Raw genomic sequence first — 26,464 nt, forward strand, 5'->3', positions numbered from 1 at the left:
AAATCGAGCGTAATAGACCAGGAATATCTTGTTCCATGTTCTACAGTTTTTTATTCATCTTGCTGGCTTTATTTAGGTTCTTTTCTTCTTCTCAGAAGCCAAGTTGGCTCGTAAACTAGAGCCGTGAATTGTGTAGCGAGCAGAAGAGGTAGAAAAATAAGAGAATAAGTGCCGGGTGGTGTTGGAGCTCAAGCGCAAAACCGTAATCTCATCTATTGGATCTTGCGCCACTCGCTCGTAAACTTAAGACCTAGGACGCCTGGTTGGAACCTCTACCCCGTCGTGACATTCCTTTTGATATTACTCTAACCTATTCCGTATCCAGAGCTTCAGAGCACGCTCTCTTTTTTCTGAGATACCTTAGCTTCCTTTCACTATTCCAACGTACAAAATTTTAAGATTCCAAATTTATCTCCCTATTGACAAATCAGAAAAACTACTCCTGGATCATGATTTATCGGGTTTGTTGACAAATTGTATAAAAATTTCTGCACCAACTTTAAATATTTCTACTGCAAAATCTTCTGACAGTGTATTTTTATTAGGATTTTCAATATTTGAGATATGATTTCTTAAAAAATATGTTTAACTGTGAAAAAACATTTTTTTCAATCTACATTTTTAGTTTTTTCAAATTTATACTTGTAAAATTTTTTTCTAAATTTTTTGTAGTAATTTATTAATGAAAGAAAAATTCAGGAATCCAGTTTAAAAAACAGTTCAAACAGTTTTTGGATAAATCATGTATCAAAAAAATTAATCATTTAGTAATAAAATTTGATTAATACTCAACGGATTCAGTTTATTAGTATAAAATAAATAATTCTATCGTAATAAGTTCGACGCTAGTTCTCGGCTCATGTTGAACACTCATCATATCAGTAAGTAAACATTTATACTGCGTTCGCACATTCAATCTAATAATTTTATAGCAAACCCAATCCAATCACTTGGGATATACGTATATACTGATTGTATAGTGTTGATTCGTGACGGGAATTAATTGGTTTATGCACGAAATTATTGATCGAAATGGATTCCCGGTTAAACGAGGGAAAAAATAAATAAATAACGATGATATTTGAGCGTTAAAACGAGATTTAAATCCCACGTTTCTCTGCTGATTGGAGAATTTAATTGGAGGTATACAAGTTTCGTGATGGCGGCGTGATGAGCACCGACCACGGCATCCTTCACACACCAATTAAACTCAGATACAGAGGAAGGCTCCAACATCCGACCAAATCATTACATTACTCTACGTGTTACGAAAAATATTAGTTCGAAAATACTGGATTGGTTGTTAATAATTTTAATATCTGCTCGGAGAGAGTTTATTGGTAGCGTCAACGATCAGTATTGTAGTTTTTACAATCTATATAATGGTAATTTTTACAATAAACCAACTGTAAGGTTTTCTGATCACTTTTTGTTTTAAAACAATGATTTTAAACATATTTTTTTTTAATTTATAGTTATTGTATAATTGTTATTAGTATACAAATGAAATTTGAGTAAAGCTCTCTAATATAGAGTACAGAGTTTACTAATTCAAAATCATCTCTACCCTGGAATCCGAATTCGCCGTAGAAGTCCTGTCTCCAGTTTCATCATATCTTATCTCAATCTCGAAATTAATTCAATCTGCTCGTATCCTATGCTTCTATTCCTATTCCATCCATCGTAGTCTATCAACTTTAAGTGTATAATCTCTCAATTGGATTCCCTCGCAATTTGCTGTAACTAAATTTGAATATTACTCATTGAAGGTGCTTCCTACCACGCCCGCCAATATACCATACTACTATAGTTTCCGCAGTAAAAGCTAATGAGCACTCAAACCATTTAACGGTTTGGAAAAAGCGTAGCGCGCGGTCATTAATGCTAATCGCCTCGGTTTTCAATCGGCAGTAAAAAAGCTTTCAATTTTTTAAAACATTGCGCCGGCTAAAACGCCAGACGTCTTAGTTTAGTTTGGTTGGTTATTCAATGTCTCAAGTCTCAACTTTAAAATGCCTGGCAAAAATAGAACCAACCAAAGCACATGGGTATGTAATCGTAAATGTGTCTTGCTTATGTGTACTTCAAGTAGTTTATGCTCTCGAGCCGAGGTCAAAAAGAGGAAAGTTTACATTTAACATTTTACTTTCATAATAGTTGAGCTGGAAAATATAAAAAAATTACTGATGATGTTGAATCCATTTGAAACAAAAATATCTTCATAAAATTATTATTATTGAAAAAAGAACAATTGAATTTTTAATTTATTGTTAAAATTTTAAATTACATAAACTGTAAAGATTTAACTTTTTTTCGCGTATAAAAAAAGCACTAAAAAACTCACCCACAAAACGTAACCAAGCAACCCGGTGATGACAGCAATCATAACACCATAAGCTGTAGGTAATTCCTCTGCCTCATCTTCTTGTCCCATTTCGTATGTTACGGTTGTAAAATTTAAAAATAACCTAATATTTTCCCCCGGTTGTATAAATATCTATATTACACAACTGTCAATAAAACCACAAGACAGTATCGTTAATATCATCCAAACAAATACAACACGTGCCACAACACTTGTTTCGCGTATTAGTTTAATCAAATGTACTGGTATTATATGTGAACCGATGAAATTTGATTGTCCGAGTCTACTGATGGAAATGAAGCCTCTACAAGCATATATAACATATAGTCATATCTGTGTATATAAATATCACGGACAATCAACCCCGAGTATGAGTTGAGGACTAACTATATCAGGGATTCTCTTACCCTCTCTCAGTCTTTATCTCTATTCCTCTCAGTACGGTGCAATTTCGATTATAGCTTGGAAATGTAACGACAACAGAGCAGTAGACCCACCGTGAAATGTTACTGGATGACGATTTGTCGAGGACACGGAAATCCTGGATGATCGTCGCTGGGCTGTCGGTCAGTTGAGAGCTCGTCGATATGCGTACGGATTTTAACGAAAATTTGCAATGCCAATATATAACGCAGTAGGATTCTCTGGCAATACCACAGACGAATGATTGGACAATGGCTTCTATACGTATACATATGTGACTAACCAATACTCGATATTGTAACTGTAACTATAACTATGTCACCCAAACAATCGATCAGAATTCTTCATCAAAACGGCCACTGTTTTTATCAACTAATCAGCTTTTAAAATCCTGGTAATTAACAACGCAATACTCGCGTAATCAGTGCAATGGAATAACGGAGAATGTTACTAGTCTACTCGAGTTGAGGCTCTTGAGCTCTTGCCCTCCAATGCGCAATTGATTTTATAAATAGATTCATAAACTAGACGCCGTGATATTCTGTTCGGGTGTATGGTAATAAACATTATTTTAATGAATTTTTGGTTTTTTTTGTTTGGGGTTGTCGAAATTAGGTAAGTTGTATTAAATTGAAACAAAATATTGAGTCATCAATTTTTCGAAAACCGAGGACAAAATATTTATAAAATTTCATTATTTTTTGCAAATGCTTTGTCAATTATTTTCAGTTTTAAGGTGTGAATTTTACGGGTGTTTCTCAGATATCATTTTTGTAAATTTATGTTTCGTTAAACCGCATACGGAGAAGGTTAAAAAGTTTAATAACTGTAAGCAGTAAACAATTTTTATCACCTTGTTCTAAAATAAGAGACGGAAAAGGAAAAAGCGGAAAAAAAATCGTAGATATATGGTTGCAGTTGGTTTAAGAAAAAAGAAAAAGTAAAGTGAAGATAAAGATGAAAATGAAGAGCATGAAATGAAGTTTCTTGGTATCAGTCTGACACGATTTTTCTTAATTTCATCTTATTTGATTCAATCAGTTGTTCATAATAGCCAAATTTAATTAAATTTATCGACCGTATCTTCTTCTCACTTCTTAAAACCGAAAAGTAGAGATAAACCCTCGTTAGCAGAAATTAAAACTAACTGTCATCAGAACATAGTCAAACGACGGAGTAATTTATTTTATAATGTTTGTTTGTGTTTATCTTATTGATTTGAGTATGCCAGTGAATGTTTGCACGAATCTGTTATTTGTTTGCTTTTAATTATTAGCGAAATGAATCAAATATTGAGCTTTTGCCGAAAATAAAATTAAATATTTATAGCGATAACGAATTGAAGGCAAACTCGGATTTTTAAAATTCATGGAAGAAAAATTGCGGTTCCCTCTAGCCTAGATCCGGGAAATAGAAAAGGGATGACGACGGTGTTGAAGGCTGCCAGTGAAAGATGTGTTGCCGAGCGATAAATTTTATAGAGAAGCTTGCAGAGTCTGGGAAGCGGATAGGGTGTAGGGACACGTCGGTGTCTGGTAGGTTGTAACATACGGACTTCTCGGTTTATGTGAGGCTCGAATTTCGAATTTCAGAATGACGAAGCACGTCCTGGTCCGATCACGTCGCTTGCTGTCGCGTTCCTGGCACTTTGAAATTCTCGATCTGCCAGTATGTCTTCACACGTCTTTCCGAAAGATGACTCCGCATATTGCTCTACATGTCACCTAGATATCTGTCTGAGAGTCATGTGCATAGATAGTTTTTTTTTGTCTGCATAAATTTTTCCTCAAGCTACGTCACTTCTTAATAATTGATTTTTTATTTAAGTATCAAGCTCATTACCTCAAAAAATTTCTTAATTATTTTTTTTTACCTATGAATCATAAAATTTACCCTTAGAGTATTCTGAAAATCTGCGATATCCTAAATAATCTTTTTTATCGACCAAAAATGTACTCACGTTCACCTATTCAGTGTTCTACTGTGCCACCGTTAGGAAATTACCAATTACCTACAATATTCTCAGTTGGTACAGTAGAATATCGACTTATCATCACTGCGCTCAGTTAATTGTCGGTAATGTAGGCACTAAACTAATTGTACAGTCGATAAATTTCATAAAAAAGGAAAAAAAATGGAACAACAGGTGAGAGAAATCAATAAAACGAAATTGTGTCCTCACAATGAGAGTACGCCAACTATCGACAGGAATTGTAGGTAGTAAAACGGGCACCCGTGTAAATATTAGCATGTGGTTCTAATGTAAACAAACGAAATTTGAATTCTTTAATAAAATTTTCACTTTGATCGGCATGAAATGAAGTCATTTAAATATAAATTTTTTTACCGGTTAGCAAGTTTTCGTAATTTCCCCTAATGTAATTTTAATTATAAATTCAAATGAATTAATAGAGTGAAAAAGTGCAATATCTAAAAAATAAATGGTATAATTACAGGCTAAAAATAGCGAGAAATGTAAATTCGAAGCTGTAAAATGCAGTAATAAAATTAAATATAAACATAAAACATAAATACATAGCTAATTCCCTCTTACCTATATTTTTATACATATGTAGGTACATTTATGCGTGTATAAATAGCGAATGAGCTAAAGTTCGCGCTCCGGTGAACGTGTGGAACACAGTGACGTACAGAAGGGCTTTAACCGTGCCCTAATTACCGGCAATTAGATTATAAGACACGGGAGTAGCTGAAGGAAATTGTCGGATAAAAAATGGAAGATGGATAAAATATTAGAGTGGGTGATAGTGTTGAAGTTTGTCTTACCGCAGAAGTGGTAGTTTGCACTCCAGGTACCTTGGATCCGAGTCCAGCGAGTCCGCCGAGGCAGCGGCGCGCACAATCAGGATCATTGTCCTCGCAGATCGGACACCCGACGGCAGCACCTCCGCGCTCTCTGAGGACGTTGGTGCTGCTGTTGTTGGTGGTGTAGCCCTGGTCTGAGCTCGCGTTGGAGTTTGGTCTGGAATCATCGGAACTGTCGAATGGCTTAATATTCTTGCTCGGGCGGTGAATTATTCCGACTGGCTCCCAGATTTCACTTGTCGAGGATGTGTAGTAGTTGTTATCCTTGGTCTCACGACTCCGCTCGTCCACAACCTTGCCCGCTCGTGCTACTGTCACCTCCTCCTTTGTCACCACGCTTGACTTTACACTCAACGACGTCTCCAATCTTACCGGAGCCCTTGTAAATTATTTATACCTTTTACCTTCTATCATTCATGAGGTAGAAAATATAATCCCGATTCACACATAAATTTTTTTAAGCTTTACTTTTATTAGGTTTTCATTATTTTTTTTGGAAAAATATTTGTACTACCCGAAAAATAAACTGTTTAAGGCAATAAATAACGGAATAGAAGATAATTTTTGTATTTTTTATGCTAATTTTTTATACATAAGGTAAAAGCCCCAATAGATGATCATGTACCAGTATATGATCACTCCATGTATTTGTATACTTATATTTGTGAATATAGATATACAAATACATGGAGTGATCATATACTGGTACGTGATCATCTATTGGGGCTTTTACCTTATTTATCGAATATGCTAAATTTATTTGTGAATAATTATTATTTACCCGTGAAATAAAAGTTTGAATTGTGAAAATATTTTTTTTTGTTGTATTACTTATTTTAATGGAATTTTAAATCAATCTTTCACATTTCAAAATTTTTTATCATGAAAAAAATATTTCTAACATACTTTCAACATTCTCTAAAAATATTTTTTACAATATTTAATTCGCTAAAACAAAAATTGAAGAGTCTTATAACTTCAACATTTTGATTAAATAAATTTTTTGCTGATAAAAATTTATTCAAATATAATTTAATAAATTCCTGATGCAAAATAACTAATACAATATCAACAGTTTATTTTAATAAAAATTACCCAAGATCCATTAAAAAAATTAATAAATAAACGCGAACCGCTGAAAGCAAATAGATTATTTTTGCTACCTCAAAATTCCAGCCCTAACAAGGATCTGATTGAGCAGATCACAAGGCGGTATTTGACCGGTTAGCATCGCCTCGCGTATTGCTATGCCATCGGGACCCTCGAGTGCTATTGGTACGCCGTTTATCAGCAGTACTTCTTCTTCCTGCACAGTGGACTTTTTCTCACAGTCGACGACCTTTACCCCGGGTCCGAGAATCGATTCCACCGTCGACTGGATCTCATGGTCGTCCATCTCTCTATAAGGTCAATTTATTCAAATTTAACTTAACTCTACTCTTCAATGTACTTCCATTGTGCCTTCTCGTACGAATATTCCAGGAATGTGTCGCTTTTTCCAATATCAGACTTACTTTTTTTACTTATCGCTTACTTTACTCTCCTTTACTCAGCAGTTTCAGGCTTTATTATTTTTATAAGTATTAAACTTATATCGTCATCAAAATTTTACTTTAACAACAAAAATTTTTCCACGTCAAAATAAAGATCCCGAAAAAAATTTTCTGATAAGGATATATATGACCTAATATGTCCTTATCTAAATCATTTTAATACCAGGACATACATGGCCAAATCAGATTATATTAATAGCCATATATCTCCTAATAAGGCCAATTTTTATGTCAGGCCATATAAAAAAATTTTCTCACGAGATTAATATTTTGAATCATATTACTGTTACTGTCCATGCATAAATAATACAGTAGAACATAATATAATATAATACAATGCAGTGTAAAATGTTAAACGTGAAATGTAATATAACAGAAGCATAAAAGATAAGAATGAAGCCCTGTTGATCACCCACGCGAGCACGTGGGCGCTGAAACATATATATCCAACATTAAAACTAAAACGCATCGGCATCAAATCGCCACTGTGTATTTATTCTTCCGTGAATTAACTCAGTACAGGTTAAATCGGTCCGTCATCGAACAGAAATCCTACACCCCTTTGTATTCTTCCATGTTGAATTTGCTCAGTCAAATCGAAAACAAAGCGAATAGAAAGATACTGTGTTGCATGCACATTTAAACTCAACTCTACTCTCTGCTCTCTGGTCTTCTCAACTCGGAAACATTTATAGAAATAAAGTACGAAAACATCGAGAAAGAATAATAACCGAACACAAATAGACAACCCAAGAATAAGGAATAAATATATATATATATATATATATATATATATATATATATATATATATATATATATATATATATATATATATATATATATATATATATATATATATATATATGGGTCTTATTCTGCATTGAAACGTTAAATAAAACCGTATGAAGTTGACTCGGTTGAGATCTTAGGTTTGTTGTAAGTAATACCGAGACAGATGAATCAACAAATATATTTTATATTTTTACTTGTACAGTTATGATCTTTAATATTCGACTGAAAACTTATGAAAATCGTCTTGTGCCTTGTTGTTATTTTTTTATGTACTCCCTTCTTTTAATACTATTATATTTTGGATATATAGAAGCGAGCTTTATTTTTACAGCTCGTCGTATATATTTTTAGATTAAACAAGGCGTCAATCAAAAAAAAAATGTCATAACATATCACGTTTGTAAAACATACATTATATCTGATGGTAATATTAATGAAGGGTGTCAAAAAATAAATAAGCCTATTAATTACCGGAGATGTTGTGTGTGTATACTGATGAGAGTAATAAAGATGCAGATTGGAGAAGGCCGAGGGCAAGGTCAGGAAATTAATTAGAAATATATAGTGTTTTTGTTTATATTTTTCACAATATTCAAATTAGAGTAGTGTGGAGTATTAAGTCTGCGGGGACCAATTTAATGGACGAGATAATTCGATCGCGTGTGTACTGTGCCATATTCAAGGCTTAGATCTCGTGAGAATCGCTTCTGTATTCTGTAATATGTATTGTATATGTATACATGGCTATGTGTATGTGTAGAGGAGCGGCGGGATGACGCGAGAGGAGTGAGTATGGTAAGCCCGGCCCTTTCATGGAAAATTAATTGCCTGTAGAATCCTTAATTGAAGAGCAGGTGTTTGTGGATACTCTCCTCTGTCGTAATAGACGAGGCAAAAACAACTCGCTAATTTATTTTCAGCTGTTGCTTTGTTGTTGGCGTTATCTGATTATATATGCTGTTTTTTGTAACACTGTTATTTCACGATAGGATACGATTAATTTGTTGTTATGCGTCTTTACCTTCGTTTGGAGGACGAGTAATACATTTGGGGTATGTCACTGAATCAAAACATTAAATCTAGGATTCCCTTTCGTTTTTGTGGTGTCAGAATACAAAATATCTGCTAATAAGAGGGCTCTTTAGAAGACAAACATGTTTATGTTGTTTTAGGCATCTCATTAAGATTAAATTTTTTCTCACGATATTATGATTTTTTTTATCAGCTTAAGTTTGGTCGGGCATTACGACAGGGTAAAGATAAACAACTTTTTTAATTTCTATTCGTATAAAATATTTGTTTGAAAAAAAATTGAGATTTCTTGTGTAATTAATTATCAAAAAGCAGATTTTTAAAATGGAGTATTTATCAATTTTAATTGGACATTTAAATAATTTTGGCGAAATTACTAAAAATATAAAATTAAAATTTTTATTTATATAAGTCGCTTCTAGAAGATAGTGTTGGAATTAAAAAAAAATTAGGATGACGGTTGACTCTAAAGGCCATCCCTGCAACTTCCCGCTCATTTTGTACTTAAGCGCTCAAAGTTACACATTACGTTTTTGAGTTCTTCGAGCTCAAAAATATAATTTTTGTGTCATTTTGAGCTCTTTGAGCTCAAAACTCTAATAGCAGTTTGATAAAACACAATTTTTTGAATTTTCAAACGGCAATAACTTTTGAATGAATGAACCGATTTTCACGCCGTTGGCGGCATTAGATGCAGTTTTTGAATCCCCATAAAGAATCTTCAAATTTAGATCGATCGAGCCAGGAATTTCGCAGTAATTCCGAAAAAACACTTTTTTTGGTTTTTTTTTCGACAACGATAACTCACGAACAAATCAACCGATTTTGACCGGGCTTGCGGTGATCGACGTGGTTTTTTGATCTTAAGAGCTGAATATATTTTGGAATTGATCGTTAAAGCCATTTAAAAGTAATTCCCAAAAAACCACATTTCAAACAATTTTTTTTTGTAGTTTTTTTGAGATTTCTCAAAATCTACTGATTCGAATCGGTCCAAATGGTATTCAAAATCTAAGTGTAGTCAAGCCCTTTTGAATGGTGCCAACTGCAATGAAATCGGTCAAACTGTTCGAGAGGTTTACATACAGCCACACATACACACACACACACACACACACACACACACACACACACACACACACACACACATACGCGCGTACGCACGCACACACACACACAGGCATACGGACATCATCGCGAAAACATTCAGGGAAGCTTCCTAGGACCCCAAAATGTCAAGATCTGATGAGCACTCGATTTTCGAAAAACGGGGTAAAACCAATAACTTCCCGATTTTTGAAAATTTTCAATTTTCTTAGCGGCAAGTTAAAAATTATTCTGATGTCCTTGTTAATATTTTAATAGAAAAAAAATTTAAACTTAAACAGTCAAAGAAAAAATTTTGTAGAAAAATTCGAGTGTTGATGAAGAAGAATTTTATAACTATCGATTTCTCAATTAGCGGCGCGTTATCAAATGTCACACGATTGAAGCACGTACTATCCCGATTGTCGAACGATATGATCTAATAATCCTTTGTTGGTTTTTCATTACACTGGCTCTGAAAAAACATGAGATATCAAATACTAGATACTGAATTTACAGTAGAGTAAATGGCAATTGTCGAGCCAGACGCTGAAATGGTGGAAAAACGTCGAGTTATTGGGCAATTCACTCCCGTACACGAACAAGTATGCTTGTATTGCCCATGTTGCGATCACTTTATACTCCAGGGTACAAGTATAAAGGGAAAGGGCATTTATCGCGGTGCTTGCTCGAGTAAACGAGTGCATACATCATCTCCGTTCTCCTACAATTTAGGATGCGAGTTTTGCAATGAATTAACCTCTATTTTATTATATATGTACTAGTAGTTCAGGTATAGAGTTGCTTTATGATTTATTTACATAATATCGAGGCTTTGCTACACTGAGTTCAAAGTTTCCCTTTTATTTCTGTTTATCGGTAGTTTGTTCTACAAAAAAAAAAAATATAAACATGAATTTACATCATATTATTTATTACTATTACTATTACCACAACCATAATGGAAATTTAAGTAGCAATAAAAGTAAAATATAATAAATATTAGGCGTAGTTAATGCGGGAGGGCATTAAAAATTCATAAGTGATACTTGAGCCTCAACTTGCTAGATGTAATGGCAAATGCAGTGAAGGTTAAATTATTAGCAATGCAAAGTTGAATTTACGTGATAAAAATAATATATTTTTATTTAATGCCTTTCTTAGGTCGCGCTTATTTTTAAGTTAAATAGCCTTTTATGTCTCTCGAGATGATGGCTCAAGATTTCATTTTTAATTCTTTATTCTTCATTGCTTGTTGCTCATTTGTATACAATGTAATTTTAGTTTATCAGGTGCTTTGACGTCGCCACACCGAGTGATATTATAATTAGCGTTTAAACCGCTGCACAAATATAAAACCGTAATTTGTCTTTGACGTCACTGAACTCAGCTATTATTATATTTTATAATTTTCTCGGTTTTATTTCATGCTATTGCTAACCATTTTTATAATTATCACTCGAGTACTCGTACTCGGGACAGAAGATAAAACGTATAATTTAATTCCTCAGAACATTAATAAGTTATACACACATGTTTAAAGAATTTAATAACGCGGAAAATTCTGGGGTGTTTTATTTTTTAAAGCGTAATAAAATTTATCACCACAAACATTTGTGTATAAATAAATAGAGATGTTGAAAACTCGAAAATATTATATTATGTCTGGCTTTACTGTCAAATTTAAGTTTATTATTTTAATACGGAATGTTAAAATTAAATGCTAATGAGCTTAAATGCTAAATGCATGTAATTAATCCAAAGATTTGGTTATCAAGGATTTGAATTATGATTATAATTAATAAATTAATGCTAATGATTAAGCTCGGGTTGCACATACATTCAAACAGATGTTGGCCCAGTTATCCGTAGTTGGTTGAGCTTTTATGAAATTCTACAGCTTCATAGTCACTAGTAGGTAGTAAAGGGGACTTCAAGTATCTCGAGATGAAAGGGCAGTGCAGACTGCGAGTCCTGGCAACACCCTTACTTTGAGACTCAAGTCGAGTGCACTCAAAAGTACCCAGAGAATAGAAGCACATGACCTCGTTCGTTCTGCTCTGCGGTAAACCAAGATTATATATTTTTATCGATATTTTTTACTGAATTTGCATTCAACTTGACTTTTAAATTGACAAACTTTATTGAATATTTTTTACTTTTATTTTTTAATCATTCAGATAAAAAATTTTCCGGGAAAACATTTGTAATTACTAGAAAAAGTTCTATAAAAAATATGCAAATTCTGTTACCATTGAAGATAATTGAGAGGTTTTGAGAGTTCCAGTAGATAGTGGTAGTAAGATTAAGATGCCAATACTAGAATTATAGAACTATGCATGAAAATGGCGTTTCAGAGGTTAAAAGAGCGGGTTTTTAGGAAGAACATCATATTTTTTATCCTATTTAAATTTCTATAAATAATTATGGGGTAAAAAAGCTTAATATTTAAATTAAATCGTTCTTATAATAGATAATAAGAAATTTAAAAAAATAAACAAAGAAATCAAAATAGTTTTGGTGCGAATAAAAATTTTTTTTTTAAGCTAAAAAAATTATTTCCAAAAACAAAATAAGTATTTTATTTTTCAAAAAGAAAATTATTGTCTTCATAAATTTTTTTTTGAGAAAATTGGTTTCTCTACTCAAGAATTGATTTTTTGTTTGTACGAACAAAAAACTCTAGAACAATAACCATAATTCAACTAAACTGAACGCGTTCTGCATAATATGCACTTACTCCCCCATTACATTGTTGTCAAGTTTACCCACGTCAGCCCTTTACTTACATGCTCAGCGACAGACATAAACACCGTTGTTTCGAAACTTAACCTAAACTTAAAGCTCTCGACAACTTTAAACAATACTTGATGATTAATTTACAAGGAACAATTAAGGAGGATCTCCTTCTATACGCTTGTTGACTAAATTGAATTACTAAAATAAATGTATGTCAGAAAGTAAAAAACAAAAGTTCACCCGAATCCGAAAGAGGAAAAAAGTTAATAAAGATATTTATCAAACCCGTGAAAGTACAATGCAGCTGCTGTGCCTTAATATAGTCGCGCGATGACGCGGATAATTGGCACAAATACATAAAGATACAACAAAAAGAACATCAACATCAACAATAACAAAAACGCTGCTTTTGCGTGTAACCGGTTAATCTATGCATCCTACCGCGACTCACTGGTCAGACGCATTGTAACCGTGATGTTATGTGTAATAAAAACTAAACGCTACGCTCGCACTCATACTCATACTCATTGCGAATTCGAAAGTAGTATCTTTCTTTTCTTTATATTATTTTATTCAACTTTCTCTCCGCCTTTCAAGCCCATCTGATTTTGAGGTGAGTTTATTTTGAAAACAAACAAAGGCGTGGATAATTGTAAACGCAGCATTTATTTTGCGAACCAGATAATTTTTATCAGTCGGGAATTTATTTTTTTACTGAAAAGTTTTATCATTTATCAAAAAAGTTTTGACATAAGACTTGAAAAATTTCTTTATCATATTTGTAACTAATTTAACAAAAAATTTTTAATTATACTTTTTCTTTCTTTTCTTTAGAAAAGAAAAAATTTTTTTTATTCCCACCGAACACAATTAAAAGTAAAAGACGATTGATCGTTCTTTATCCATTTGTATACAAGTATATAATATAAAACAGCCGTGGAGAATCGACCGATCCCTCATTGACCGGAAGTGGGTCCGGCTTCACGGTCCAGAGCATGATCGATTAAAATCAACCGAATCGTATCTGATATCTTAAATTTAACTATTACACGGCTAGTAATAGTGTGATATGATAACCCTGATTTTAGTATGGAAATTAAAGACTAGCCGAGAGTGAATTATGGATTCGAGAAGGAAAGTCGAAAGTGGAGAATATTATTTAAAGTAATGGGTATAAGTATATAGAGTAATAAATATAAGTGTGCTCTGAGATTAGGTAATAAAAGTTTAACGATGTGCGCTGCTTGCACACCAACTGAACTCAATGAGCATTCGGGCTGAGGAAATTTTAAAATACAGGAAGCCCAGGCGTTACTAGAGCTGCACATTGCCATTTAAATTTATAGAGTTAATACATGTCTTCGTGTTTGTATTAACAATTTCTAGAAAGAAAGACCGTGAAGCTCCTAAAGGAATAATGAAAACTTATAATATAATAAGAGAAAAAAAAATGGGACGAAATTTCAAACAATACTAGACGTAAATATTTCATTATATCTCATATTCACACCAAATTGTCCATAAAATTTTATATTCCACATATAATTTTATCGTCGGGTTTTATATTCTTGCATATGTCCTATAAATTTTTTTGTATAGATAATATTTAAATAAATATTGTATGTTTTAATACATTTTTTCTATAACTTACATTTTAGATATATTTTTGTTTAATATTTTACATTAATTACTTGTAATTAAAAATTTATTTAATAATTTTTTGTATTAAATCAAGTTCCTAGCTTTTATGATCTCTAAAAAACTGGTTAAAAAAAATTAAAAGTCAATAAATGTCAGAAGGACCCGTTAGCTGTCATTTAGACGCGATATCTCTCGACAGAATTAATGAACCGACCCAATTTTTTTTTTCTAAGGCTTCAGGATGATGAAAACTATACTTCCATAGAAACTTACAACCATATCTTTATTAGTTTTTTTATAATGAGCATTTAACTGCCAAAACCGGTAGCTTAGAGTGGTCATAAATTGAGCTCAACCATTTCTATTATGATATCCCGCCGAGTGGCGGCGCGGCGAGTAATTTCGAAAAAGGCGGGAGGTTCAAAACTAGACTCTATAATTTAAACTTTAGATGTTAAAGATTTCTATAATTGGATTTAGAAAAGTTAATACCAAAAAATAATAGGATATAAAATCTGGAGTATATCGCGGAAAGCGATAAAAAGGAAATAGAAAGAAAAATAGAAGGCAGAATTAATCGATAACAGTAGTATAACCGCGTGCTCACGTATAAAGATCGTTACCGTTACAATTGAGTCTAATGGCTGTGGCTTAACAAGAAACTGTTGGACACGTCTGGCCATGTCTGGAAAAACAAGCCTCGGGCGTTTCGCTTCTCGCGGTCCAACTTAAGAGCAATAAGAGAAGAAAGAGTGAAGCGACTTCATGGGACTTTGCAAATAAAAGAGTAGTCGCGACTAAGCGACATATATACACTTCAATGGAAAATAAAAGCCGTCTCATTCTCCTTTCCCACGCCTCTTGACCGCACACGATTAAATATTTTCATAAAGGGATTTGTTTTTATTATTATAATCATTATTTTTATACTGTCGGTCATCTAGAATTTTCAATGATCCATTCATTGTTCGAATTTTTTTCTTCCCATGAAAAGAGTAAAAATAGAGAAGCGATTTAATGGAGCTTAGAACTTCGAGGCGATAGTTGTACAAATAACGGCGAGCTGTTTAAATTGGGAGTTGCGGTAAACATCAAGTACCGGGAATGAAGTCCAAAGCTAACGGACTTGTGGTTACCCATCAGCGCCTCTATTTTCTATCCTTCATCCTTTATTTTTCATCATTGTCCTCCGAGGAGTAGGCAGTATCAAGGTAATGATATTAAACTTTGCCGTTCTCGTCCATTCTTAGGGGTAATGTAACCGTAAATGTAATAGTAAACTTCTATTGAGTCACGTGCGAGCAGACGTGTGTCCTGGGATTACTGTATTGATGAAAGCATAAGTACACACATCAATTTCAAAGAAAATAGGGGAGAAATAAATCCCTTGGAAACGGCTGGTCTGGAATAATACTTTTCGCTAAAAATTAATACTAATTTATGGTTAAAATATGTTTGAGTTTGTCACACCCCCCAACATGGAATAGTCATGTTTACTCGGTCAATATTTTTAACCAAAAGCTATAAATCAATTCGGAATAATATCATTTAAAATGAATTTATGACAAAGAGGCGATTCTACGACCACAAGCCCTCTGTTGGATATTTGCAATACTAAATTTGATAAAAAAATTAGGGGAGGGGGGGGGGCAAAATGGGGTATTTAAGAAACCGTTATGATTTTAAGGACTTGAATATGCTGATTTTTCTTGTTTTCAGTCGTAATTGAAGGAAAATAATCAAATTTCAAGTTAATGTAGAAAAAAAAATTTTTTTTGCGGGCAAAATGGGGTTCCCCCTGAAAAAGTGAAAAAATACCCGGTGAAAAATTTTTTAGACATAGTTCTCACGCAATTCCAAGCAATAGCACGAAAAAAAACATTCGTAATTTTTTTGCACTCTCTTTCTTGGTTTAGGGATTCAGGAAAATTTTTTCGAATTGAATGATCTTCTAGGCCTGAAGATCTTACTTTTCCAATTAAATATCTCCCAAGCCCACCAAATGATTTTGAAGAAATTGGCGGCCTCTGACACAGTTTTCTGAGCATTGATAGTTAAATTATGACATCAAAAATTATCCGAGAATAAATTTCGAAGTTATTTGAAAAAGACATTCTTTTAGAATGGTTAGTTTACACAGAAAAAAAGGTTCACTTGAGCCAAGAAAATATTTTTCTTCCTAATTATTTCCTTAAGCGAAAAAAAAATTTTCTTTTTGACACAAGAAATTTCACTTATTCCAACAAAATTAACACTCTTGTTTTAAGAAATATGTATCTTGATCCAAAAAAATTTATTTAAGTCAAGAAAATTTTCTAGTTTTGAGAAAATTCAGCCTCTTGCTCCAAAAAATTAAATATAAAGATAGAAGTAAATTTTCATTAATATTTTTATTGATTAACATATCAAATGGGAAGATCAAATAATGTTGAATCATTTTTTTTCATTCAATATGTATAATTGCACGCTAAAATAATATAAAACGGGTATCAAATATTCAAGATAAATTGATGGGTATCAAATTCTCAAGAGAAAAATTTTCTCAAGGTGAGAAAATTTTTTTCTCAGCTGAAGTAGGTGGCACTGCTTCCCTAAAGTATCTAAAAATCTTGATCAAATGTAAAAATTTATTGCATCAAGTATTTATGATAATTTGAATTAAGAAAAAATGACTTCCACCAAGAATAGAATTTCAAGAAAAATTTTTATTTCGGGCAACACAACTTCAGTCTTCCTTCAGGCACCTGAAAATTTTCTTGAGCCAAGAATTTTGTTCTCTAGTCAAGAAATTTTTCTTTCTGTGTAAGATTTTTTTTCGACACATTAGAAGTTTACACTCACATACACACACGCCAACAGATATCCTCGTAGGAATATTGAGAACTAGTTCCTAGGACCTTAAAAATGTGAAGATCAGATTAGAACTTGATTTTCGAAAACTGGCATGGAACCAATGACTCCCCGATTTTTTTTTTTTTTTAATCATTCATTTGTAAAGCGGGAACTTAAAAATTTAGAAAAAGTAATCGTAGATGTGAAAAAAAATTTATTACGATGCACAATGACGATAAAAATTACTGTAAGAAAAGTTAGAAAAAAAAATTTTTTTTTGTTTTTTTAATTAAAAAATTTTTTTTTCTTTTAAATTGTAGGAAATGACGTTAAAATATATTTTAGGAAGCTGAAAGAGCTTTTTGGAAAAAAAAAATTTTCTTACGAAATTTTGGGGGTACCCCATTTTGCCCCCCCCCCCCTATATAAAAGCAAAAACGATTATATCAGGCTTTAGATGGTCACATTAAATCATGTCAGAATATATATTATCGTGTCAAAAAATTTTTTACAAGTTGACATTAAATTTAGTCAGTAAATCAAATAATTCTTTTGCACTTAACTATAATAAGTTGATGATTAGTCTGAAAAAAATACGAGTCTAAACTGGTAGAAATCTGAATGTGGGCGATCTGGAGTCGCACAAACAAAACATTGAATCCGTGAGTAGAGTCTCGTTGGCCTACATAACGTTCTGTTGTTGTAACACAACATATCCTCAGGCCAGGTATCTACAGTCGGTTATTTGTAGTACTCACAATGGAGAATAAAACCAATGGGACAATAAATCACTTATTGTTACTGTTATTATACGTTAGATATTCAAACGAATAAAGGATTAGAATTAGCGGATTATGAATCTTCTAAGCTGTCGTCTCTAATTATTTAGTTTTACAATGTATAATGATTTATTAGCGGTAATGAATGTGTTTGATGTTTTATCTACTGTGTAGTACAGCGAGTAAGATTAATCATCGGTAAAAAATCGATCGGTCAATGACGTGACCGTGGGTTTTATTTAATGAAATAAAAGAGCGTTTCATGTACAAGAGGAGAATAGATGAGATAGTGGAATTACATGACATACTATATATTACACTTTACATATGGAGATAGAGGAATATATTTAAAGGAACGTATGTAATATGACAGTATGTAGTATGTAGCAGACTGTCGATCGTTTGTCGCATCACCAATAGCAGTGTCTAGACAGTGGTATGTTGGATAAATGAAAAAGAGGAACTAAATAAACTAGCTGAAAATAAATAGCGATGGATAAGGACAGAAATCCCGCACGCGAGACGCTTTTTTATTTAGTTCTTGTCTCGTGCTACTCGTCTTGTAGTCGTTGTCAACGTATAGTGTATAATAGCAACTAGTGTTTTATTTGGAGAAGACGAGCTGAGACCCAACCAGAAGTTGGAGCTAAAGTCCACTGCACGATGACAAATAAGGCCAGAAATGAAGAAGTCGATGGATAAAAGAAACGTGGATGGGTTAAGACTCTATACTATTCCTCTGTAGTAGAGTACACTGCACGGTACTGTACTCGAAAAAAACTTTATTTTACAAACATGAGACATGGTACTTTTTTGTTTCGCGAACAGTCTTTTGAAATTTTTTAGAATGGATTCGAGTAAAGAGCATAACACTTTCGAGATGACTTGATGATTATCGCGATGCTTTTATGATTATAAAGTTTTTTTTAATGAGGCGCTTTTTTGATAAAGTCTTTTTAAAGTTTTTGAATTGAAAAAATTTTAGAGAAAGAGGAAAAGATAAGAGATAGTTCGTTTAGTTTTGTAATAAATGGTTTGAAATTATTTCAATTTTAATTTTTTTGAATGTATTGTAGAAGGCAATTATAATTTTAATGAGAGATATTAATTCTGAAATTAAATTGAGTCACATTTATGAATTTAATGATGAATATTTATGCAAGATAATCATGATTGATTTAGTGATTGAAATTTATGGTTTGAAAACTGGAAAAATTTTTTATCAAAATTATATTTTTCAAAATTAATTTTTAAGTATCAATTTTTTTTTAATCTGAAATTTAGATATTTTTTATTTTATTTTATGATGAAGAAAAGTTTTTTTTCTTGTTTGATTAAAATTTAAAATTTTGGGTTCTTAAAATTGTAATTTTAATCGATTATAAATTTTTTTTATTTCCCATGAAAAAAAATTTCAATAGAATAATAGAACAAAAGGCAAAAATTGGTCCAATTTAACTTCAATTGATAATCAATTGAAAATTAGACAATAACTCCCTTTGAATGAATAAAGCCTTGACTCAACTGATGTGTACAAAAGTTATGTGGGCTGAAATAGAAGATACAGGAGTAGCGACAGAATAATAGGAAGATTAGAAACAATGTAGACAATGAAATCGATTGCGATTGGTGAAATCAAAGTTAAGGCCAAAGTGATATCGCATGAGCTGAGTAGAGGTTTCGGGAGCATAAACTCCGCGGTCATTGTCGAGTGTATACATTTCGCTTTGTGCGGTTGTTCCAACAATCTAAGCCGATGTATATTGGTACTTACGGGCACTTTCCGTTCGGCTCACTGGCTCAACGGCTCAGTTACTCAGTTGCTCTAATACAACCCTATACAGAAGAGTATGTATGTAGTACCCGTACAATGTACAGAGATGTCCGAAGTTTAATCGGCTGCCGATCACACGGTTCACTTGCTAAGTTAATAGTTTCACGATGTAATTATATTTATCTTAATATTAAATTCAATAATAAATAATATATTCTCAAAGGAAATACCTGATGTGTATTAAATCACGAAACGACAAATCTGATACTATACGATAGGCAGGATCAAAAGCGCCACAGGTTTCCAGGGTAAACATGTGTGGATAAGTTTACGTGATACGTTTACCAGGTGCTCTACTCTCAAGAATCAATATAATCTCGCTTGTTATTTATTATGCTACAATATATTTTAAGATATTAAATTTACTGTGATCAGTTTACTATTAATAATCGATAAATAAATACTTTTTTTTGTAAACTTATCTCTGCGTGAACTTTACGATAATTTTTTTTATAAGATTGAAATTAGAGAGTTGTTTATAGTTCAATTGAAAAATTTGCCAATAATTGCCCTAATTTCTTTAGAGTGTATATTTAGAGTTTATTCAATTAAAAAAAAAATTATTTGTAAAAGTTAGAAATCAATATTCTCGGTAAAGTATTAAAAATTTTTAAAAATCATAAAATAGATTTTCCCGTTTTTAATCTAAAATTTTAATTTTAAGTAAAGCTTCAAAATTATCCATATTTTGATGTTACAAATATTCAGTTGAAATTATTTTTTATAGAGAAAATTTCAAGCTATCAATTCATACCATAAAATTTAAATAATTTTACCCACATACCCAAAGTAATAGTTCCAAATTACAATTACACCAAAATCCATGAATTTAAAGCAAAATATAATTATATTAACAATTATTGGAGCGTTAAAACACACTGAGCATAAAATGAAATTAAACATATATGCGTAGATAATGAACCCGGGGGTGTTGTGTTGACCGACAGCTGTACGCATTGTATTAACTAATCTGCGCCACCAGGTTACAACACAAGTGTACACACTGGCTTTTTAAAATAAAATATAATATAATTTAATACAATATAATGTATATTACGAACAGTAACATAACTCCTGACGACGGCTAAAACTACTAATTGGCTCGTTAATATTTGAACATGCGCCATGTACTGGAATTTGAATTTTGCTGATTAGGTGTTAATTAACGATTCATATATTCACTGAATACCAATCGCCTCATGCTCACACTCACACATCAACATCCTCATCCACATTTACCCACCAAAAACTCACTGACATTCTCATATATGTATTTATACATTATACGTGTAGTGCAATTATTGCCATTTAATTCCACGATCGTGTTCAATAATTTATTGCGTAATTCCCCTTTGTATACCCATTTATTATTAATATTAATATTCAAATTTCGCTAAAAGCTGCTACATCTAATACTAAAGACATTTTTGATATTGAATAAAAAAATAATAATAATACTGAATATAAACCGCAAAACTGTCTAGCACACACGTGAATATTTTATTTAACATTACTGAAACAGCTGCTGACTTACGAAATATATATTTCTCATATCGTTTACATTTACCATACGACTTCCAAACTATCATATATATGATATAAATTTGACATCATTTCCGTAACATTGTGTAGCTTCTTCAGAAAAATTCAACTTATATTAATTAAAAATATCTGCACAAAATTATTAAAAAAAATAAAATGTGTGATGAATTTATGAATAATTAAATGAGTTTGAAGGTTAAAAGAATAAAAATATGGTGATGAGAAGATAAATTCGTTGGTGACATAAGTGTAATCACGTCGATTGAACTAATTTTCCTGAACGACCTCCAAGAATACCCGGCAAACTCGTTACAAACGTCACTTATTCATATCATGTACTCACTCATTCTTGTCTAAGTCTTGGGCCGTCACTTAATTCCTTCACCGTGAAGCTAAAGCTGTCGACATTACGCCTTTGGGCTTTAGTTAATTGCGCATTTTCAAGATCACAAGATTAAAGGGGGGACGCGTCATAGTTAACAAGATTCACTTTTAGTTAAGAAGTTATACATGCATTCTATTTTCAAATCATGCCAATTTTCCGCATTTTATTAAAGGCTTGTGAACTCCTAATGGCTTTCAAGAAATTAGTTGAAAATAATTACAGTACAATCCCAAAAATAAAAATTTTGGTTATTAACGAGACTAAAATTTAATAAGACTAATACAAAAATTGGAATCTTTTGAAAATTTGAGAATTCCTGACCTCATAATTTTTTATAATTCATCAATAAATTAGATAATTAAATTAAAATTACCATAAGTTAAAACGAATAAACAATATTCTCTAAAAAAGACAGCACCAGGGAGTGAAAAGGAAGGCAATAGCACAAACTATATGTTGTATATATGAGGTACTATTTTAATCCATGGAAAGTGTTTTTAAAAAAAATTTTAGATATTTTAATTTTAATTTTACTCTATGAAAAATATATAAGATCGCTCACTATTGATGCAATCGGAAAGAATGTAAAATAAAATTTCGAATAAAGAAAAAAGTGATTTAAAAATGACTTGCAATGAAATAATTTATCGGATCGCCTAAGGTTCTGGGTGTGAATAAAACGGGAACGAGTCGGAACTTGTTTTAATACAATATGCTTAATGCATATGTACGTGGTACTGTACAGAGAGTTAAAGCAGAGTGGTATTATATATAATACTATATATATTATATTATATATCCGATCCGTCTACAGGAATGAATTATGTAGATCTCCCAGTGGATTTCCCCCATAACACAATATTGAAGTGTAATGTTCTATATACACACACATACACACAGATGAGAATGTATATGAATGTATGGTTGGCCCTTCCGACGGTTTCGACATAACTCGTTTCGATACCGACAATCTCCGTATCGCCTGTAGACCAATGAAAGCCGCGGGCTTGTAATCTCTCCACTCGGCCTTGACATTTTAAATTGAATATTAAATCGAGAAATGATCTTGTATTGGATGTTGTATGTTTACATGGATATTATGAGGATATGGAATGATGCCGGTGTCTAACCGGCACCTGCTACTGTGCTCTGATACATTTACTGATACATATTTATTGTTGTCCTTCTCATCAATCAAACACAATAAGATTATACGATTTTATTGGATTCAATTGGATTATCCGTGTCGCATGATAGTAGTGTGGTGGTTAGTGGGATTATTCATCCATGCATCGCTATTACGGCACGACATAAGGTTCGGTGATCGCGCCGAAGGTCTGGCCCTTGAACTCCTTATTGTCAATGATTCACACTTTATTTAACTTATCATTAAATCTCGACACATATTGTTCTCTTTTTAAAATATTTTTTTTGTGTTGACATTCGCATTGATTTTTGTAAAAATTATTTACTGTGACGATTCAAAAATTTTAGAGCTTGCTGGAGTCTCGTAAAAAAAATTTTTAATATGGCCAATTTTTACATCTGGTTATAATTTTATAATTTTTATTATTTTTTTTGAAATGTAGAAAATTATTGAAATTTTAAAAAAATATATCAACTATCGATTTATAATTTTCAAAGAGAAGATTAATAATAATTTATAGATTTTTTTTTATAAATGATTTTTTGAAGCTACAAAAATTGAAAAAGAAAATTTATTTCTAAAACCCAGCTTTGTAATTTTCTAATAGTTTTTTTTCCATCACATGTCTGTGTTCCATCCAGGATAAATGGAACCAGACAGTAGAGGAACATACAAAATAGAGCGGAGGATTGGTATCGACAGCCTAAAGCTTACGAACACACCAGATTGTACGTCTGTCGATTCGACTGACTCTATTGGCACAATTCTGAGTTAAGAGAAATTCGACGTGTACGGCAGCATTCAACCCTCATGCTTGTCAGAGTAGAGTAGAGGGTGACTCACAAACCATTCCCAATACTTTTAAACCCAACACATGTTCACCGAAATCGTTCCTACCCTTCTACCCCATATAATAACAAAAACAATAATAATAATATAAAAAGTAAAAGTAATATACTTTCAGAGCAGTCTATTCTACGGCTTAGTGTGTTATTACATGGATATGGGACACATATTCTAGTGTATCAGATGTATCACACTGCCCCAGAGACACGGTAGTGCTCGCACCAAGCAGACAATGTTAAAACACAATGTACAGTACACATACTATACACTTAAGCTGGAAGCCTGCAGCAAGAGCAGCCGAGATTGAATAGCACTCTCTTTTCTATCTCTATATCCATATCCCTGAGGGCTAAAGGGCCAAGCTCTTCAGTCAACAAGATCCAGCATCCAGGCTGAAAGCTCCGCTCTACTACACCCATATATTTCAATCTGGTCGACGCCATTTTCATCACTCTGCTATTGAAAACTCTCGGGACTTATAATGGAGTGTAAAAATGAAAGAATACCTTCAGCTTCAGCTTTGGTTACATATAATGTACAGCCTTCGTTGTAATACCGGGATTATATCTATCATGGAGAATATAAAGTTTTGACAAGTACACAAGATTATAATGGAGCTCTGAAGCTCCGTACTATCGCTGGTGAATAAAAACCAGTAATTTCCCTCCGATTGTCATTTCATTCTTATCTATTCACGGATAGGAAGGAAAAATGAATAAAGGATTACAATAACTTGAAAATAAAAAGAATTTAATTGAAAGTGCTCGCCAACTATTGCATTCAGCAACAAGTTGGCACGCTCCAGACTATGTAAATTAAAAATATTATTTACTCGTGCGTAAATCACTGGAACGCCAATTTTTGCATTAGAATTACATAAAACTACTCTTTTTTATTTATGATTGCAATTACAATTATGCTGAAATGATAACAATGGCAGACGTCCAAGTTAAAAAGGAAAATAAAGTGAAAAGAGAAAATACTCCACTTGAGTTACGGTCTCTGTAAAAATTGTACGAGCTATCAGGCCTGGAAATTTGAATTCCCAAGCTCATACATAACAATACGCCTTCAATGTAGAAACATTTGTACTCTACTCTGTGCGGTTTTAGTTATTTTATCTTTTATTCACGAGCTTTGAAATTTTTTTTGCGTTCGAAGGACATTTTCACGGAAAATGCGATGCTGAAGTAGTACCATGTGATTTAAATTTTTTATCAACATTAAATTGATATTTAATAATTTATTAGTTGAGGTAATAAATTGTATTTATTAAAAAAATTATTTTAACATAAAATTACCATCAAAAATTGATAATTAAAATTAAATAAAAATTATTTAACTGACGCAATTTCTGTATATTATTTATTTCATTTAAAAAATTTAATTTTTTTTTGTTATTTAAAAATTGTTTGATAAATTTAATTAATTAATTGTGAATTATGACCATTGAATGTCAATTACACGTTTATTTTATCGTGTAATTTCATCATTGACCTGAAAAATAATTAGTTATAGCCCGAAGCATCAGCAATAACAAAATAAAATGATGACAATAAAACATCAAAAATATGTAGCGACAATTTAAAATTGCAGTATATTGTTACGGTCAATTATCTCGCAATGGCGCTAATTGTAATTCACAGCGATTCTTTCTTTAGGAACAATGCACTCGTGCTCTCATCGCTCAGCAAAAAAAAAGGAGTAGAGTCATCTGTATTCTGTATTAAATACATGTGTAGGTATAAATTAAAGCTTTAAAGTCTAAAGTCAATCCCCTCACGTAAATACGCCGTGTATAATCATATGTAAGTGTTGTAAGTTGTATTACATGAATAAGAATAAAAAGGTTTAAGGGAATAGAAAAGAAGAAAGAAGGTGCTAGGTCATGGTCTAACTACTATACTCTGCGATTCAATCTCCGGAAACAGAAGTAAAATAAAAATAAAAGTCAAACACATCAACATGCACCTATCTAATGCGACATCACATTACGTTTATGTACAATTAGCCGGGATTAGCTAGTACGAGAAAAAACTTAATGACTGGTAGTCTTGTCTAGGTTACTGAGATTTCTTAAACTGGCTTCAAGTGCAAGTGTTCATTGACATCATGAGAAAAAAATTATTTTTTTATTTTTATTCTTCGTGTATGTAATTTTTTGAGGGTTTAAAATGTTTATTTACAAAATTTTTATGGTTTTGGGTTTTGTTAAGGATGATTTGTTGTATTACTTGTAAATAATGAATATCATCCGATTAAATGAAGGTTTAGTGGGTTGCATAACATTGAAAGTGACATCTGGTTGTCAGGATGCATGGTACATTTGTTAAAAAAGATGATTAATAGATAAATAAACTGAATTTTAGATTTGAAAGGGTCGGTGTTGATTTATCGGTTATTATTTGATGTCACTTGTGATGATAATCATTGTCTGATGATTGGTAAAAAATAAATCAAATAGAGTTGAGTGCTAAAAAAATTTTTTAATTTATACTTTAAAAACAACATCTAGTAAAAAATGAACTATATAACTAAAAAAATAAAAAGAGAAGCAATTCCGGTGTAATTTTAATCAAAGTAAAAAGCAATAAAGTACAATCCTACACGTTAATTTTTTTTTCGACACGTGTCTCGGATC

The 26,464-nt window shown here is 32.2% G+C and overlaps 1 protein-coding gene across 2 annotated transcripts in view; it reads right to left on the reverse strand.

Moving 5' to 3' along the window:
• The window catches only part of LOC123274987, a 231,691-nt gene that overhangs the window by 131,079 nt on the left and 74,148 nt on the right, over nucleotides 1-26,464 (reverse strand). The window lies entirely within an intron of this gene.

Source organism: Cotesia glomerata, linkage group LG1 (genome assembly GCF_020080835.1).
Source record: "Cotesia glomerata isolate CgM1 linkage group LG1, MPM_Cglom_v2.3, whole genome shotgun sequence".
Taxonomy (NCBI): Eukaryota; Metazoa; Arthropoda; class Insecta; order Hymenoptera; family Braconidae; genus Cotesia; species Cotesia glomerata.